Raw genomic sequence first — 13,327 nt, forward strand, 5'->3', positions numbered from 1 at the left:
GGCGGCGGAGGGCGCCCCTGCCCCGCTCGAGAAGCCGAGCCTCTCTGGGCTTCCCCGCCGCCGCCTCCCGCCCCAGGCCCCGCGCCGGGCGGGGCCGGGCCGGCCGGGTCCGGGTCCGGGGGGCTCCCAGGGACGGGGGTGATGGGCGGGGCGGGGCGGGGCGGGGCGGGGTGGGGGGCTGTCTCTCTATACACACACACACACACTCACACTCACTCACACTCACACAAGATGCGCCTCCACGGCTGGACTCGCCAAGGTGGAGCCCTCCCAGCCCCCCTCGTCTCCTCGCCCGGCCTCCTTCACCTACCCGCTGCCCACCCCCAGCGCGTCGCTGCCGCTGACTGCGCACGCGCGGGACGCTCGCCCTTTGACCCCAGCCAGGGGCCGCCCTCCCCCACAACCCCTTTCAGCTGCGCCCCCCCCTCGCCCTGTGGGTGGGCTGCCGCCTATTCCCCCGGGCCAGGGCTGGGGCACAGCCAGTGTATGGGGCGTCTCTCTCTGGGGATGTGTCCCATGGGTGGGGTGGGGTGGCGTGGTTTGGGGGGCGCTGAAGAAATCAGTCCCCTCCATCTCCTACCTCTGGAAAACGCCCAAGCCCGTGGAGAACTGCCGGCACCGCTTCGTGGGGGCCGGGACCCTCCTCCGTGTCCTCCTGTGGCCCAGTCCAAGGGGCCTGGGCCTGGCCGGGGCTGCTTTGGACCCCGACCACCCTGGCGTGTGGACTCGCTAAAAATCGGCCATTAGATATTGGATTCCAGCTTCCTGGAGGTCATTTCACTAATGAGTGCACCGGAAAGAGTTTCCTAATCCATCTGTGAGGGTGGCAACTGAAGGAGAATTTTAAAGCTGACAGAATAGGCGAGGGAAGGCATAGGAGATTTCCACACCCAGCAAGGAAGACTTTCCCGAAATGGAAGAAAGAAACGAGCAAACAGAGACACCGGTAGCCCGCCCGGAAAAGAGTCTGCCCCTGAGAGAAAGCACCCTGACCAGGTTCACCCGTGGGTGGGTGGCGAGCTAGCGGCATTCAGAAGAGCGAGGCCCGCAGTCTGTGCGGAAGACACCTGCACTCGGGTGTGTGTGGCGGCGCGATTCACAAGCAGCTCTAGATGTTAAACCAAGGAGAAGCCAGGGAGTTCCCAACGCCCCAGGTGTCCTCAGCCCACGACTGGCTGCTGTGGGAATGCGAAGCCCGGCTCCTTGTCTCAGAGCGGGGTTCCCAGGAGGATCAGGCTGAAGCTGGGACTTGGCCTCAAAGTGTCCCCTCGCATGGCCACCCCCTTCCCCTTCCTGCTCCTCTACTCCTGGTGCCCCTCCATCCAGGGGCCAGACCTTAAAGAGTCACCGCAAGAGAATCCTGGTCCCAAAGGAGCCTTCTGGGGGACCGGTGCTGAGAGAGGTTGTGGGCATGGCCCGCTGGGGCTCTGCCCGACCCAGGGCTGAGAGATGCCACCTCCCAGCTCTGGGTCCCTGCAGGAAGTGTTGGCAAGCACAGGGCCGGTCCTCCAAAGGCCCAGGTGCAGGGAGCCCAGGCCAAGCAGCCTGTGGAAGAAGCCACTTGCCATGCCACCCCGGGAACAGGACTGCAGGCCCCGGCCCTTCCCACCTCCTCCTCCTCCTCCTCCTCCTCCCCCCCGCCCCGCCCCCACAGGGCACAGGGCTCAGAGACACCTCAGACTCTTGCTACCCAAAGTGCAAAGGGCATCAGTTGCTCCTCCAACCCCCCCCCCCCCGCCCAGCAGACCACGTTGTCCAGTCAGCCCCCGGGCCTCCCTGGGGTGCCCAGCACAAAAGTGCAGACACCCACCGGACCCTCAGTCTCAGTTTTCGGAGGTTTTTGCCACTCTAAGGACCCGCAGGCCAGCTGGGCCTTCGGGCAGGACAGAGAGCCCCGGAATCCGACGTGGAGAGCTGCGTGTACGTCCCCATCAGGAGGCGGTCCCCACCTCCGCGGCTCTCCCCTTGCGGGGAGCGGCAGCCCAGCCGGCAGCCGCAGGGCCTCAGGGAAGACACCAGGCTGGGCCCCCGCGGCACAGCGGGGGCACGTCCCCCGCACTCACGCGACTTAGGGACGGCTGCTGGAGACTGCTGCGGCCACCCTGCTGCCGGGTTTCTGGAGGGCTTCCTGGAAGCAGCGTCCACACCAAGCCCTTGGAAGGCCCAGGCGGTGGAGGAGCCGGTCAGGCAGGGGCCGAGGACGGTGAGAGGCCGGGCGGGAAGGAGCGTGTCAGGCAGGGGCAGAGGACGGTGACCGGCCGGGCGGGGAGGAGCCGGTCAGGCGGGGGCCCAGGACAGTGACGGGCCTGGCCGGGGAGGAGTGCGTCAGGCAGGGGCAGAGGAGACGGGCTGGGTAAGGGTTAGGGTTACAGTTAGGGCACAATTCACAATCCCAAAGACGTGGAAGCGACCCGAGTGCCCATCCATCCAGGAGTGCATCAATAAAATGTGGCGCGTGGACACCACGGAGTGCCATTCGGCTGTGAGGAGCAGCGGTGAGAGGGCGCCTCTCGTGTTCTCCTGGCCAGAGCTGGAACCCGTTCCAGTAAGCCAGGTAGCCCAAGAATGGACACACGAGCACCACGTGAGCGCGCTCACCAGCAAATTGGTACGAACGGATGGACGCCTAAGTGGACAGAGAGGAATCACCTTCATCGGGTGGGTGTCGGGCGGGCGGGTGGGGGGAGGGGAGGGGCATACACATCCATTAGGCATGGGGTGGGTGCGCACCGACTGGGGGATGGGCGCACTTGAAGCTCTGACCCGAGGGGGGAGGCTTGGAGAGGGCAAGGCACCCGACCTTAACATTGGTACCCCCACAATACGCTGGAACAACATGAGAGGTATATGAATAAGAACACAGGGGGGGCCGGGCGCGGTGGCTCACGCCTGTAATCCTAGCTCTCTGGGAGGCCGAGGCGGGCGGATTGCTCCAGGTCAGGAGTTCGAAACCAGCCTGAGCAAGAGCGAGACCCCGTCTCTACTAAAAATAGAAAGAAATTAATTGGCCAACTAATATATATAGAAAAACACAGCCGGGCGTGGTGGTGCATGCCTGTAGTCCCAACTACTCGGGAGGCTGAGGCAGCAGGATTGCTTGAGCCCGGAGATTGAGGTTGCTGTGAGCTAGGCTGACGCCATGGCACTCACTCTAGCCTGGGCAGCAAAACGAGACTCTGTCTCAAAAAAAAAAAAAAAAAGAACACAGGGGGGAGGGCGGCACGGGCAACACATGTCACCTGAATACTTGTACTCCCATCATCTGCTTGAAAAGAGAGAGAAAAGAAAATGCAATCCTAGAGGTAAGAGACACTTTTTAAAAATAATGAATCCGAAGAGAAAAGTAAAAGGAGGCCTGTGGAGCAGGTCTGGGTGTGACTCCGGATCCCCCAACATCAGGTGCCACCACCAAAGATTCCTGCGTGTAGCCCATAGAACCCCAAAAGCAACGGGATGAGTTCTGGTCACATACTCCCTCAAAATGACATCCTGGCCTTCTTCTGGAACTCCCTCCCCTCTCAGACTCTCAAGGTTTCCTCCAGCGTGTCGGTTCCCACAGAGCAGACCTTTGGTCTGAGACCTGACAGTCCAGATGCCACGCATGCTGCCGCGTGGCGGCGGTGTCGCGGCTTGGGACAAGAGGAGGCCCCACGGTGCGGGCTGGGGCGCCAGGCACCGCGCGGGCGCTGAGGGTGGGGGTGACCCCCACCCCGGGCCGCCGCCGCGCTCCCAGAAAGGGGACAGAACAAGAGGCAAGAAAAAAAAAAAAAAAAAAAAAGGAGCAGCCTGTGGCACCCGGTATTCCCAGGCGGTCTCCCATCCAAGTACTAACCAGGCCCGACCCTGCTTAGCTTCCGAGACCAGACGAGATCGGGGGCGTTCAGGGTGGTGTGGCCCTAGACGGCGGCGGAGGGCGCCCCTGCCCCGCTCGAGAAGCCGAGCCTCTCTGGGCTTCCCCGCCGCCGCCTCCCGCCCCAGGCCCCGCGCCGGGCGGGGCCGGGCCGGCCGGGTCCCGCGGGCTCCCAGGGAGGGGGGTGATGGGCGGGGCGGGGCGGGGCGGGGCGGGGTGGGGGGCTGTCTCTCTATACACACACACACACACTCACACTCACTCACACTCACACAAGATGCGCCTCCACGGCTGGACTCGCCAAGGTGGAGCCCTCCCAGCCCCCCTCGTCTCCTCGCCCGGCCTCCTTCACCTACCCGCTGCCCACCCCCAGCGCGTCGCTGCCGCTGACTGCGCACGCGCGGGACGCTCGCCCTTTGACCCCAGCCAGGGGCCGCCCTCCCCCACAACCCCTTTCAGCTGCGCCCCCCCCTCGCCCTGTGGGTGGGCTGCCGCCTATTCCCCCGGGCCAGGGCTGGGGCACAGCCAGTGTATGGGGCGTCTCTCTCTGGGGATGTGTCCCATGGGTGGGGTGGGGTGGCGTGGTTTGGGGGGCGCTGAAGAAATCAGTCCCCTCCATCTCCTACCTCTGGAAAACGCCCAAGCCCGTGGAGAACTGCCGGCACCGCTTCGTGGGGGCCGGGACCCTCCTCCGTGTCCTCCTGTGGCCCAGTCCAAGGGGCCTGGGCCTGGCCGGGGCTGCTTTGGACCCCGACCACCCTGGCGTGTGGACTCGCTAAAAATCGGCCATTAGATATTGGATTCCAGCTTCCTGGAGGTCATTTCACTAATGAGTGCACCGGAAAGAGTTTCCTAATCCATCTGTGAGGGTGGCAACTGAAGGAGAATTTTAAAGCTGACAGAATAGGCGAGGGAAGGCATAGGAGATTTCCACACCCAGCAAGGAAGACTTTCCCGAAATGGAAGAAAGAAACGAGCAAACAGAGACACCGGTAGCCCGCCCGGAAAAGAGTCTGCCCCTGAGAGAAAGCACCCTGACCAGGTTCACCCGTGGGTGGGTGGCGAGCTAGCGGCATTCAGAAGAGCGAGGCCCGCAGTCTGTGCGGAAGACACCTGCACTCGGGTGTGTGTGGCGGCGCGATTCACAAGCAGCTCTAGATGTTAAACCAAGGAGAAGCCAGGGAGTTCCCAACGCCCCAGGTGTCCTCAGCCCACGACTGGCTGCTGTGGGAATGCGAAGCCCGGCTCCTTGTCTCAGAGCGGGGTTCCCAGGAGGATCAGGCTGAAGCTGGGACTTGGCCTCAAAGTGTCCCCTCGCATGGCCACCCCCTTCCCCTTCCTGCTCCTCTACTCCTGGTGCCCCTCCATCCAGGGGCCAGACCTTAAAGAGTCACCGCAAGAGAATCCTGGTCCCAAAGGAGCCTTCTGGGGGACCGGTGCTGAGAGAGGTTGTGGGCATGGCCCGCTGGGGCTCTGCCCGACCCAGGGCTGAGAGATGCCACCTCCCAGCTCTGGGTCCCTGCAGGAAGTGTTGGCAAGCACAGGGCCGGTCCTCCAAAGGCCCAGGTGCAGGGAGCCCAGGCCAAGCAGCCTGTGGAAGAAGCCACTTGCCGTGCCACCCCGGGAACAGGACTGCAGGCCCCGGCCCTTCCCACCTCCTCCTCCTCCTCCTCCTCCTCCTCCCCCCCGCCCCGCCCCCACAGGGCACAGGGCTCAGAGACACCTCAGACTCTTGCTACCCAAAGTGCAAAGGGCATCAGTTGCTCCTCCAACCCCCCCCCCCCGCCCAGCAGACCACGTTGTCCAGCCAGCCCCCGGGCCTCCCTGGGGTGCCCAGCACAAAAGTGCAGACACCCACCGGACCCTCAGTCTCAGTTTTCGGAGGTTTTTGCCACTCTAAGGACCCGCAGGCCAGCTGGGCCTTCGGGCAGGACAGAGAGCCCCGGAATCCGACGTGGAGAGCTGCGTGTACGTCCCCATCAGGAGGCGGTCCCCACCTCCGCGGCTCTCCCCTTGCGGGGAGCGGCAGCCCAGCCGGCAGCCGCAGGGCCTCAGGGAAGACACCAGGCTGGGCCCCCGCGGCACAGCGGGGGCACGTCCCCCGCACTCACGCGACTTAGGGACGGCTGCTGGAGACTGCTGCGGCCACCCTGCTGCCGGGTTTCTGGAGGGCTTCCTGGAAGCAGCATCCACACCAAGCCCTTGGAAGGCCCAGGCGGTGGAGGAGCCGGTCAGGCAGGGGCCGAGGACGGTGAGAGGCCGGGCGGGAAGGAGCGTGTCAGGCAGGGGCAGAGGACGGTGACCGGCCGGGCGGGGAGGAGCCGGTCAGGCGGGGGCCCAGGACAGTGACGGGCCTGGCCGGGGAGGAGTGCGTCAGGCAGGGGCAGAGGAGACGGGCTGGGTAAGGGTTAGGGTTACAGTTAGGGCACAATTCACAATCCCAAAGACGTGGAAGCGACCCGAGTGCCCATCCATCCAGGAGTGCATCAATAAAATGTGGCGCGTGGACACCACGGAGTGCCATTCGGCTGTGAGGAGCAGCGGTGAGAGGGCGCCTCTCGTGTTCTCCTGGCCAGAGCTGGAACCCGTTCCAGTAAGCCAGGTAGCCCAAGAATGGACACACGAGCACCACGTGAGCGCGCTCACCAGCAAATTGGTACGAACGGATGGACGCCTAAGTGGACAGAGAGGAATCACCTTCATCGGGTGGGTGTCGGGCGGGTGGGGGGAGGGGAGGGGCATACACATCCATTAGGCATGGGGTGGGTGCGCACCGACTGGGGGATGGGCGCACTTGAAGCTCTGACCCGAGGGGGGAGGCTTGGAGAGGGCAAGGCACCCGACCTTAACATTGGTACCCCCACAATACGCTGGAACAACATGAGAGGTATATGAATAAGAACACAGGGGGGGCCGGGCGCGGTGGCTCACGCCTGTAATCCTAGCTCTCTGGGAGGCCGAGGCGGGCGGATTGCTCCAGGTCAGGAGTTCGAAACCAGCCTGAGCAAGAGCGAGACCCCGTCTCTACTAAAAATAGAAAGAAATTAATTGGCCAACTAATATATATAGAAAAACACAGCCGGGCGTGGTGGTGCATGCCTGTAGTCCCAACTACTCGGGAGGCTGAGGCAGCAGGATTGCTTGAGCCCGGAGATTGAGGTTGCTGTGAGCTAGGCTGACGCCATGGCACTCACTCTAGCCTGGGCAGCAAAACGAGACTCTGTCTCAAAAAAAAAAAAAAAAAAAGAACACAGGGGGGAGGGCGGCACGGGCAACACATGTCACCTGAATACTTGTACTCCCATCATCTGCTTGAAAAGAGAGAGAAAAGAAAATGCAATCCTAGAGGTAAGAGACACTTTTTAAAAATAATGAATCCGAAGAGAAAAGTAAAAGGAGGCCTGTGGAGCAGGTCTGGGTGTGACTCCGGATCCCCCAACATCAGGTGCCACCACCAAAGATTCCTGCGTGTAGCCCATAGAACCCCAAAAGCAACGGGACGAGTTCTGGTCACATACTCCCTCAAAATGACATCCTGGCCTTCTTCTGGAACTCCCTCCCCTCTCAGACTCTCAAGGTTTCCTCCAGCGTGTCGGTTCCCACAGAGCAGACCTTTGGTCTGAGACCTGACAGTCCAGAAGCCACGCATGCTGCCGCGTGGCGGCGGTGTCGCGGCTTGGGACAAGAGGAGGCCCCACGGTGCGGGCTGGGGCGCCAGGCACCGCGGCGGGCGCTGAGGGTGGGGGTGACCCCCGCCCCGGGCCGCCGCCTCGCTCCCAGAAAGGGGACAGAACAAGAGGCAAAAAAAAAAAAAAAAAAAAAAAGCAGCAGCCTGTGGCACCCGGTATTCCCAGGCGGTCTCCCATCCAAGTACTAACCAGGCCCGACCCTGCTTAGCTTCCGAGACCAGACGAGATCGGGGGCGTTCAGGGTGGTGTGGCCCTAGACGGCGGCGGAGGGCGCCCCTGCCCCGCTCGAGAAGCCGAGCCTCTCTGGGCTTCCCCGCCGCCGCCTCCCGCCCCAGGCCCCGCGCCGGGCGGGGCCGGGCCGGCCGGGTCCGGGTCCGGGGGGCTCCCAGGGACGGGGGTGATGGGCGGGGCGGGGCGGGGCGGGGCGGGGTGGGGGGCTGTCTCTCTATACACACACACACACACTCACACTCACTCACACTCACACAAGATGCGCCTCCACGGCTGGACTCGCCAAGGTGGAGCCCTCCCAGCCCCCCTCGTCTCCTCGCCCGGCCTCCTTCACCTACCCGCTGCCCACCCCCAGCGCGTCGCTGCCGCTGACTGCGCACGCGCGGGACGCTCGCCCTTTGACCCCAGCCAGGGGCCGCCCTCCCCCACAACCCCTTTCAGCTGCGCCCCCCCCTCGCCCTGTGGGTGGGCTGCCGCCTATTCCCCCGGGCCAGGGCTGGGGCACAGCCAGTGTATGGGGCGTCTCTCTCTGGGGATGTGTCCCATGGGTGGGGTGGGGTGGCGTGGTTTGGGGGGCGCTGAAGAAATCAGTCCCCTCCATCTCCTACCTCTGGAAAACGCCCAAGCCCGTGGAGAACTGCCGGCACCGCTTCGTGGGGGCCGGGACCCTCCTCCGTGTCCTCCTGTGGCCCAGTCCAAGGGGCCTGGGCCTGGCCGGGGCTGCTTTGGACCCCGACCACCCTGGCGTGTGGACTCGCTAAAAATCGGCCATTAGATATTGGATTCCAGCTTCCTGGAGGTCATTTCACTAATGAGTGCACCGGAAAGAGTTTCCTAATCCATCTGTGAGGGTGGCAACTGAAGGAGAATTTTAAAGCTGACAGAATAGGCGAGGGAAGGCATAGGAGATTTCCACACCCAGCAAGGAAGACTTTCCCGAAATGGAAGAAAGAAACGAGCAAACAGAGACACCGGTAGCCCGCCCGGAAAAGAGTCTGCCCCTGAGAGAAAGCACCCTGACCAGGTTCACCCGTGGGTGGGTGGCGAGCTAGCGGCATTCAGAAGAGCGAGGCCCGCAGTCTGTGCGGAAGACACCTGCACTCGGGTGTGTGTGGCGGCGCGATTCACAAGCAGCTCTAGATGTTAAACCAAGGAGAAGCCAGGGAGTTCCCAACGCCCCAGGTGTCCTCAGCCCACGACTGGCTGCTGTGGGAATGCGAAGCCCGGCTCCTTGTCTCAGAGCGGGGTTCCCAGGAGGATCAGGCTGAAGCTGGGACTTGGCCTCAAAGTGTCCCCTCGCATGGCCACCCCCTTCCCCTTCCTGCTCCTCTACTCCTGGTGCCCCTCCATCCAGGGGCCAGACCTTAAAGAGTCACCGCAAGAGAATCCTGGTCCCAAAGGAGCCTTCTGGGGGACCGGTGCTGAGAGAGGTTGTGGGCATGGCCCGCTGGGGCTCTGCCCGACCCAGGGCTGAGAGATGCCACCTCCCAGCTCTGGGTCCCTGCAGGAAGTGTTGGCAAGCACAGGGCCGGTCCTCCAAAGGCCCAGGTGCAGGGAGCCCAGGCCAAGCAGCCTGTGGAAGAAGCCACTTGCCATGCCACCCCGGGAACAGGACTGCAGGCCCCGGCCCTTCCCACCTCCTCCTCCTCCTCCTCCTCCTCCCCCCCGCCCCGCCCCCACAGGGCACAGGGCTCAGAGACACCTCAGACTCTTGCTACCCAAAGTGCAAAGGGCATCAGTTGCTCCTCCAACCCCCCCCCCCCCCGCCCAGCAGACCACGTTGTCCAGTCAGCCCCCGGGCCTCCCTGGGGTGCCCAGCACAAAAGTGCAGACACCCACCGGACCCTCAGTCTCAGTTTTCGGAGGTTTTTGCCACTCTAAGGACCCGCAGGCCAGCTGGGCCTTCGGGCAGGACAGAGAGCCCCGGAATCCGACGTGGAGAGCTGCGTGTACGTCCCCATCAGGAGGCGGTCCCCACCTCCGCGGCTCTCCCCTTGCGGGGAGCGGCAGCCCAGCCGGCAGCCGCAGGGCCTCAGGGAAGACACCAGGCTGGGCCCCCGCGGCACAGCGGGGGCACGTCCCCCGCACTCACGCGACTTAGGGACGGCTGCTGGAGACTGCTGCGGCCACCCTGCTGCCGGGTTTCTGGAGGGCTTCCTGGAAGCAGCGTCCACACCAAGCCCTTGGAAGGCCCAGGCGGTGGAGGAGCCGGTCAGGCAGGGGCCGAGGACGGTGAGAGGCCGGGCGGGAAGGAGCGTGTCAGGCAGGGGCAGAGGACGGTGACCGGCCGGGCGGGGAGGAGCCGGTCAGGCGGGGGCCCAGGACAGTGACGGGCCTGGCCGGGGAGGAGTGCGTCAGGCAGGGGCAGAGGAGACGGGCTGGGTAAGGGTTAGGGTTACAGTTAGGGCACAATTCACAATCCCAAAGACGTGGAAGCGACCCGAGTGCCCATCCATCCAGGAGTGCATCAATAAAATGTGGCGCGTGGACACCACGGAGTGCCATTCGGCTGTGAGGAGCAGCGGTGAGAGGGCGCCTCTCGTGTTCTCCTGGCCAGAGCTGGAACCCGTTCCAGTAAGCCAGGTAGCCCAAGAATGGACACACGAGCACCACGTGAGCGCGCTCACCAGCAAATTGGTACGAACGGATGGACGCCTAAGTGGACAGAGAGGAATCACCTTCATCGGGTGGGTGTCGGGCGGGCGGGTGGGGGGAGGGGAGGGGCATACACATCCATTAGGCATGGGGTGGGTGCGCACCGACTGGGGGATGGGCGCACTTGAAGCTCTGACCCGAGGGGGGAGGCTTGGAGAGGGCAAGGCACCCGACCTTAACATTGGTACCCCCACAATACGCTGGAACAACATGAGAGGTATATGAATAAGAACACAGGGGGGGCCGGGCGCGGTGGCTCACGCCTGTAATCCTAGCTCTCTGGGAGGCCGAGGCGGGCGGATTGCTCCAGGTCAGGAGTTCGAAACCAGCCTGAGCAAGAGCGAGACCCCGTCTCTACTAAAAATAGAAAGAAATTAATTGGCCAACTAATATATATAGAAAAACACAGCCGGGCGTGGTGGTGCATGCCTGTAGTCCCAACTACTCGGGAGGCTGAGGCAGCAGGATTGCTTGAGCCCGGAGATTGAGGTTGCTGTGAGCTAGGCTGACGCCATGGCACTCACTCTAGCCTGGGCAGCAAAACGAGACTCTGTCTCAAAAAAAAAAAAAAAAAGAACACAGGGGGGAGGGCGGCACGGGCAACACATGTCACCTGAATACTTGTACTCCCATCATCTGCTTGAAAAGAGAGAGAAAAGAAAATGCAATCCTAGAGGTAAGAGACACTTTTTAAAAATAATGAATCCGAAGAGAAAAGTAAAAGGAGGCCTGTGGAGCAGGTCTGGGTGTGACTCCGGATCCCCCAACATCAGGTGCCACCACCAAAGATTCCTGCGTGTAGCCCATAGAACCCCAAAAGCAACGGGATGAGTTCTGGTCACATACTCCCTCAAAATGACATCCTGGCCTTCTTCTGGAACTCCCTCCCCTCTCAGACTCTCAAGGTTTCCTCCAGCGTGTCGGTTCCCACAGAGCAGACCTTTGGTCTGAGACCTGACAGTCCAGATGCCACGCATGCTGCCGCGTGGCGGCGGTGTCGCGGCTTGGGACAAGAGGAGGCCCCACGGTGCGGGCTGGGGCGCCAGGCACCGCGCGGGCGCTGAGGGTGGGGGTGACCCCCACCCCGGGCCGCCGCCGCGCTCCCAGAAAGGGGACAGAACAAGAGGCAAGAAAAAAAAAAAAAAAAAAAAAGGAGCAGCCTGTGGCACCCGGTATTCCCAGGCGGTCTCCCATCCAAGTACTAACCAGGCCCGACCCTGCTTAGCTTCCGAGACCAGACGAGATCGGGGGCGTTCAGGGTGGTGTGGCCCTAGACGGCGGCGGAGGGCGCCCCTGCCCCGCTCGAGAAGCCGAGCCTCTCTGGGCTTCCCCGCCGCCGCCTCCCGCCCCAGGCCCCGCGCCGGGCGGGGCCGGGCCGGCCGGGTCCCGCGGGCTCCCAGGGAGGGGGGTGATGGGCGGGGCGGGGCGGGGCGGGGCGGGGTGGGGGGCTGTCTCTCTATACACACACACACACACTCACACTCACTCACACTCACACAAGATGCGCCTCCACGGCTGGACTCGCCAAGGTGGAGCCCTCCCAGCCCCCCTCGTCTCCTCGCCCGGCCTCCTTCACCTACCCGCTGCCCACCCCCAGCGCGTCGCTGCCGCTGACTGCGCACGCGCGGGACGCTCGCCCTTTGACCCCAGCCAGGGGCCGCCCTCCCCCACAACCCCTTTCAGCTGCGCCCCCCCCTCGCCCTGTGGGTGGGCTGCCGCCTATTCCCCCGGGCCAGGGCTGGGGCACAGCCAGTGTATGGGGCGTCTCTCTCTGGGGATGTGTCCCATGGGTGGGGTGGGGTGGCGTGGTTTGGGGGGCGCTGAAGAAATCAGTCCCCTCCATCTCCTACCTCTGGAAAACGCCCAAGCCCGTGGAGAACTGCCGGCACCGCTTCGTGGGGGCCGGGACCCTCCTCCGTGTCCTCCTGTGGCCCAGTCCAAGGGGCCTGGGCCTGGCCGGGGCTGCTTTGGACCCCGACCACCCTGGCGTGTGGACTCGCTAAAAATCGGCCATTAGATATTGGATTCCAGCTTCCTGGAGGTCATTTCACTAATGAGTGCACCGGAAAGAGTTTCCTAATCCATCTGTGAGGGTGGCAACTGAAGGAGAATTTTAAAGCTGACAGAATAGGCGAGGGAAGGCATAGGAGATTTCCACACCCAGCAAGGAAGACTTTCCCGAAATGGAAGAAAGAAACGAGCAAACAGAGACACCGGTAGCCCGCCCGGAAAAGAGTCTGCCCCTGAGAGAAAGCACCCTGACCAGGTTCACCCGTGGGTGGGTGGCGAGCTAGCGGCATTCAGAAGAGCGAGGCCCGCAGTCTGTGCGGAAGACACCTGCACTCGGGTGTGTGTGGCGGCGCGATTCACAAGCAGCTCTAGATGTTAAACCAAGGAGAAGCCAGGGAGTTCCCAACGCCCCAGGTGTCCTCAGCCCACGACTGGCTGCTGTGGGAATGCGAAGCCCGGCTCCTTGTCTCAGAGCGGGGTTCCCAGGAGGATCAGGCTGAAGCTGGGACTTGGCCTCAAAGTGTCCCCTCGCATGGCCACCCCCTTCCCCTTCCTGCTCCTCTACTCCTGGTGCCCCTCCATCCAGGGGCCAGACCTTAAAGAGTCACCGCAAGAGAATCCTGGTCCCAAAGGAGCCTTCTGGGGGACCGGTGCTGAGAGAGGTTGTGGGCATGGCCCGCTGGGGCTCTGCCCGACCCAGGGCTGAGAGATGCCACCTCCCAGCTCTGGGTCCCTGCAGGAAGTGTTGGCAAGCACAGGGCCGGTCCTCCAAAGGCCCAGGTGCAGGGAGCCCAGGCCAAGCAGCCTGTGGAAGAAGCCACTTGCCGTGCCACCCCGGGAACAGGACTGCAGGCCCCGGCCCTTCCCACCTCCTCCTCCTCCTCCTCCTCCT

The 13,327-nt window shown here is 63.4% G+C and overlaps 3 non-coding genes across 3 annotated transcripts; all 3 read right to left on the reverse strand.

Moving 5' to 3' along the window:
- Positions 1 to 3,783: 3,783 nt before the first annotated feature.
- LOC142866261 (5S ribosomal RNA) lies at positions 3,784 to 3,902 on the reverse strand. Its single transcript, XR_012916302.1, has one exon. It is a non-coding gene; the product is annotated as a 5S ribosomal RNA (ribosomal RNA).
- Positions 3,903 to 7,679: 3,777 nt separating this feature from the next.
- On the reverse strand, positions 7,680 to 7,798 carry LOC142866263 (5S ribosomal RNA). Its single transcript, XR_012916304.1, has one exon. It is a non-coding gene; the product is annotated as a 5S ribosomal RNA (ribosomal RNA).
- A 3,784-nt stretch (positions 7,799 to 11,582) lies between these two features.
- LOC142866264 (5S ribosomal RNA) lies at positions 11,583 to 11,701 on the reverse strand. Its single transcript, XR_012916305.1, has one exon. It is a non-coding gene; the product is annotated as a 5S ribosomal RNA (ribosomal RNA).
- Positions 11,702 to 13,327: the final 1,626 nt, after the last annotated feature.

The sequence above is a fragment of the Microcebus murinus genome, unplaced genomic scaffold, assembly GCF_040939455.1.
Source record: "Microcebus murinus isolate Inina unplaced genomic scaffold, M.murinus_Inina_mat1.0 scaf002_hap2_Mmur4.0, whole genome shotgun sequence".
In the NCBI taxonomy this organism is placed as follows: Eukaryota; Metazoa; Chordata; class Mammalia; order Primates; family Cheirogaleidae; genus Microcebus; species Microcebus murinus.